Here is a 6,547-nt window from a genome sequence, read left to right on the forward strand (position 1 = left end):
CAACACAGTTTGTAGGGTGTTTTTGTTTGTATTTGATTTGGAAAGTAAGAATTATCGGTCATGAAGTGTTGTAACGAAAAATATTTAGACTTAAAAAACTAAAAACAGTCCTCAAAGTCCTCAGTTGACATTCTGGTAAAGTTTTTAAAGAAGGCACTATCGTCTGCCTTAATTATTGTTAGTAAACTAGTCCGTGGGCCATTATATTTATGAAGTAATTTGTTTTTCCACCAACGTCTCATCTTCCGTTGTTTTGCATGGCTTAGTAGTACTAAAAGAGCTGCTGCTAAAGTTACTTGATCAACCATATTCTATGGCGTATGCCCTCGATCAAACAAGTAGATAGAATTTAAACTTCATAAACAGCACGAAATTATTTAGGCACGATGTTGCCTCGTCGTAAAATAGACTGCCGTATGCCACATATGCCGCAAATGCTTTCTATTTGTAGCATGTCACAAGGTGCCACATGCCGCAATGTGTAGCATGCGGCACTGTCACACGTTGTTGCCTCGGCGTAAGCTAGGCTTTAAACAGACAGTTTCTAGAAGTCTCTATCTCTAGGTACAAACGCTATTATAAGATCACATTTTCTTTATTCGTAAGACTTAGGATTAATATGGCACATTAGATATGCCGTATGGACGTATTAATTTCAGTTACGATAACAAATTGACTGAGAGGCCGAAAGGTAAGTCGGGAAGGGCAGCGGATGGCGACCGCGCGGCTTTAGCCTTACCTACTGGCTACTATTACGATTTTTCCTTATATTGCGCACAAAAGCGTAACGGCAACGTTGTATGTAAAATTTTATCAATAGCTATCCATTGTATTTTTACTATCTACATACAAGATGTTAGTTGTTTCTTTCTTCTCCGCTCCGATTAGCAGAATAAGTGATAAAATGAAGTTATCGAATAAAAATAAATAAGTACATTAATTTTACGAATGAAAACAGCATGTGATGGCATCTGTTAACAAAACTACGCATCATTTTACGTCGAATTCGTGTCAGTTCAAGAAATTCCGATCTTGAGGTGAATGAGGAGATGCATAACCAGACTTTGATCTTGATCGAAGACATGTGTTTACTTCATCAAAAAATGTTGTATATCAGAAAGTGCTTTAACATGCAGTATCGCAATATTGGCGGCGCTAGAGAGAAGAGGCCTAATGTGTAAAACTGCCATTCTTCTTTCGCAATGGCAAGCAATTAAACATTGATGTATTTAAAAAAAGTTGTATTAATGTTATTACCTTAATGAAATCCTCAAATAAGTGTAACTAAAGTAGGAACGATATTATTAGACTGTAAGGCGGAACGAAGTTAGCTAGTAACTAATAAAAGTTATTGTGACCAACTTGTGAGATTTAATTCAAATTGTAAATCGTTTTGCAAACTTGAATATATGAAATTACATATTTACATAATTCAATAAGCAATCATTAATTTCAATGTTTAAATGCTTCAATTTAGTAAACCAATTCTCTGAACCAACAAGAATCACCTCCCATTCAGCAACTTGTTTAGATAACATATTTTCGAGTGACAAACCTATTTCTAAATCAGTAATAACAAACCTTACTTCTGACCATTGTGGTCTGATAGTTGGCTTCTCTGACAAAATATTTGATGAAGCCAAGCACGTTAAGTATCGCCCCTTCACAAAAAGTCGCATCGAAAGTTTTAGGCAAAATATTAATTCTAAGGGTTGTGCAATCGATTACTCTGTTCTAAATAATTCGGAGAGTCAATACAAAAGATTGTTTAATGTTATTCAAAATGAGTTTGATAGTATTTACCCATTAAAGACTATAAAGTGCAACAAAAAAATAAAGTTTGATGACTGGGCCACGAGTGGTATTTTGAAGAGTAGGAATAGGCTTTATGAATTATATGCATTAAGAAAATATAATCACAACGCAGTGTTTATGGAATATGTCAGAAATTATTCCAAAACTTTTAGAAAAGTTTGCAAATATACAAAAGCATTGCATATACGTGAGAAAATTAAGAATTCAAGTAATAAAATCAAAACTACTTGGAATGTTATAAATCGTGAAACAGGAAACCTTAAATCCCGTAATAATTCATTCTTTTTAAAGGTAGATGATAAGATTATTGTTGAAAGCTCAGAGATTGCTGATATTTTTGAAGATTTCTTTACAAACATACCTGTAATTACTTCATCTTCTCTGAATTCCTCTCCCAAAGAGGCTATTAGTTTTCTTAAAAGTCACGTACCGGAATACAAAATACATTTTCAGTTTAAGCACGTTAGCGCTGGTGATGTAGTTAAAACTTTTAAATCTTTAAAATTAAAACATTCTGGAGACTTGTGGGATGTTTCTGTACATATTATTAAGGACATTATAGATATTATTGCCCCAGATCTTGCGTATATTTTTAACAATTGTATTGATGAAGGAAGTTTCCCAGATTTAATGAAGCATAGTAAAATAATACCTTTATTTAAATCTGGATGCAGGACAGAACCTACTAATTTTAGACCCATCTCAATATTGCCAACTTTAAGTAAAGTTTTTGAAAAAATTATACTAGAACAATTAATTACATTCTTTAATACAAACAGTCTTCTACACAACGCACAATACGGTTTTACTAAAGGTCGCTCCACTACCGATGCTGGCTCTGTTACGACATATATTTGATGCATGGGAGAAAACTCAAAATGTACTGGGAGTTTTCTGCGATTTGTCCAAGGCGTTTGATTGTGTTGATCATGAGACTCTGCTTTGCAAACTTGACCACTATGGTATAAAAAATGTAGCTCTTAACTTAATAACCTCTTACCTAAGTTGTCGAACTCATAAAGTTGATATAAATGGAACTAAATCTTCGGGATCACACATTCAAATGGGAGTCCCGCAAGGATCAATATTGGGACCATTTTTATTTCTTATATATATTAACGATTTGCCTTCTTATGCAAAGCCATTATGTGATATTGTATTGTTTGCTGATGACACGTCCTTGATTTTTAAAGTAAATAGATATAAAACAAATTTTGACGATGTGAACAATGCACTTTCTGAAATAGTGTGCTGGTTTTCTGCAAATAATTTACAATTAAATGCCACAAAAACAAAATGCATAAGATTTACTTTACCTAATGTTAAAACTACAACTATAGAGCTTAAATTGAACAATGAAAAACTAAATTTAGTTGATTCTACGGTATTTCTGGGCATTACAATAGACCAAAATCTTCAATGGAGTCAGCATATCACTAAACTTTCTGACAAGCTTAGTTCTGCGGCATACGCTATTAGGAAAATTAGGCAACTCACAGACGAGGAAACTGCCAGAATAGTATATTTTAGTTACTTTCACAGCGTTATGTCGTATGGAATTCTTTTATGGGCAGCAGCAGATATACAATCTATTTTTATCTTGCAAAAACGTGCTATTAGGTCAATTTATTGCTTGAAACCAGGCACTTCACTTAGAAACCCAATATATTTACAACTGTATCGTTTTTGTGCGTAGTAATATTAGTTCTCTTTTAAAGAACAGCGACATTCACAATAGGAATACAAGAAATAAGGGAAAACTTTTCCAGCCGTCTTACAGGTTGCAGAAAATAAATACTTCATTTATGGGCCTAAGTATACGCTGCTATAACATGATTCCTAGTGAAATATTGGAACTGCCTTTAAACAGATTCAAAACACATATCAAAAAACCCATATGTGTAAAGGTTACTACACAGTCAATGACTACCTGGAAGATAAAAACGCTTGGCAATAGTTCTAATTATGTATGAATATGTGTGTAATGGTGAATGTGGTAAATCACAGAACAGATTTTATTTTTTTTTACTTATGTAACTTTAATGACGTTGTGGTTTATGACATTTTCCTTTGAATAATTGTAATGTAAAGGGAGGGCAAAACTTGCTGAGTTTCTTGCCCGTTCTTCTCAGAACAAGGCCTCCTGGTTGTTTTGCGAACGGATGGCGTAGTCCTGCTCTTTCGTGAATTTTGTAAACGTTGTTGACATTCATAAGCATGCTCTAAGAAGCATCTAAATTGAATAAACGTATTTTGATTTTGATTACTGAGAGACCATTGGTGATTTTTGGATTTAGGAGTAGTAGGAAGTAGGAGAGTCTACGACCAAAACCCACTTATGATACATACAACACAGCAATACAGTCGAAATTATAAAATCGTGTGCGTGTAGTATATATACACGTAGAAAACGAAAATTCTTATGACCTTATTTTTCGAAAAATGATATGATACATTAGATATGCAACTTTACAGATATTGGTTAAATAAAGTTTAATTAGATAAAGTTTAACAAAAGGCTTTATTATCATAGACATGAATACAAATAATGCAATGATTTCATTTTATCTTATTACTACTTAGATTATTACAGAATTTCATTAATTGTAATAGAATTATTACTATCATTGTTATCGTTATTATATTTTTGTTATTAATGGCTTCGAATCAACCGTGGTAGGAACAAGAAAAAGATGGGCATAACCAAAAAATGTGACGCGTACGGCGTAACCGAAAAATGTGACGGTATTTTTTTTTCCAACGCCGATAAAGAAGTTTCACTTCAAAAAGGCTGTCTGGATCCGCCTATACTCCCAAAAACGATAAAATTGTTCTGGAGTCTCCAAGATTGATTGGTTAATTAACACAGGGAGTAGTAGTGGTAGCCACGAGACATAACTTCAGATTCTACACTCATAGTGAGACCGACTATCATTAGCAGCAGCATCATCAGCGAACTACTTCTATTTTATTTATTTAATTATAAGTAATCTTACAGCTAACATTCATATTATAAAACTAGACACTTAGACAATACAGCCTTGCGATTCTGTAACTCACTTTTCGAACTCTCACTGCGGTTTTCGCAGCGGCGGTCGCCCTCAAATCAGTCGTGAAGCAGTCATTTTACGATTCGGCATTCTGATATGGAGGGAACTTGTAGTTTATTGATGAGAGTTCAAAAAGTGAGTTACAGAACGCAAGGCTGAAAGCCAAAACAGATTACATAGATAAACAATAGGTATATACGAAACAGAAAACAACTAAGTACATTAATAGACAAAAAATATATAAAAAAACTAAAGAAAACTGAAATTTAACATTTGAAACCACAAATAACACTTAATATTTCAAATTACGTATATAGCTGAAACAAAATCAGAGTCTTCCCGCCTCTTCAAATACTTTCTCACATCTTTAGTGAGGTGGAAAATATCAATATCCTCATAATCGGTGTCATATTTAGATAAAACCCGAAACATTGGCGAATTATGCAGGTAATTCGAGTTTCTTATTGTTTCCTTGATTACACTTTCTTATGTGCTATGACAAACCAGGGTGTCTCAGACGTGCCTATGCACAACACAACATTTTACAAATGTTCACTAATGGTTTTATTTTATAGAAGACGGCGAAACCCCATAAGCGATGCGGAGTATGATTTCGACGACGATTTAATTCACATTCAGACTTTATGATGCTACAAACTAGCGAACTGTGGAATCCCGGCGGGGATCTTCCCTCAGAGATACGACCTCCAAATCATTAAAAATCGAGTGTACTCAAAGGCAGGCAACGCACCCACTGAAAATGGGTGTCTATGGGCTGCGAAGACTGCCCTTTTTGGTCGTCCCGTAAGCTCGTTTGCCCCCCTATTATATATAAAAAAAGGATTTTTTATTATATTTTATCCCAGTTTCCTTTTCTGCCATTTACTAAATTCCTTACCTTCAGTTTAAGAGAAACGCTTTGTTAATCATTATCACATAATTTGAGGGACGCAACTTATTAATTTGCTTATAATATCAAGCCTGATTATTAAATAAATTCAGAAGTTCGAAACTTTCTGATAATGAAATTTTTTTTATCACGGGTTATGTTAGCTAACATTAGTTAAGTTACCTGTACATACAGTCTAAATCTGTTATAACGGCATCGAATGGACTACCCATATTTGGTCGTAAAAACCGATAGTCGTAACAGCCGATGACGTTGTCATTAAGTGCCTAATACAATAGAACTCAGCCGGGACCTTTGATTTTGGTCAATATAACCGATATGTTGTTCTAAACGATCAAATCAAATCAAATCAAAATACGTTTATTCAATTTAGATGCTTCTTAGAGCATGCTTATGAATGTCAACAACGTTTACAAAATTCACGAAAGAGCAGGACTACGCCATGATGTTATCGTAAACTGTTTTGACTGTATATATTTTAGTTAAGAGTAGTAGAACAATTAATATTAACAATCATGACATACTTGAAGGCAATAAGTTGTAGAACGTCAGTTTTGCCAGTAATATATGAACCCTATATACACTCAGTAATTATAGTTGTTCTCGTTTCCGATAATGTACCATAGGTCGATAGCGTGTATCCTTTATAGCTAACAGATTTTTTTTTTCGTGGGGAAATGCGTTACGCATACCCGCGGCATGGTTGACCTGGTGGGGAAGGGTTATGTGGGACTCGCTGTTGTGCATACCCACTAAAACCCCACGGCGCCAC

The sequence above is a fragment of the Pieris napi genome, chromosome 8 (assembly GCF_905475465.1).
Source record: "Pieris napi chromosome 8, ilPieNapi1.2, whole genome shotgun sequence".
NCBI lineage: Eukaryota > Metazoa > Arthropoda > Insecta > Lepidoptera > Pieridae > Pieris > Pieris napi.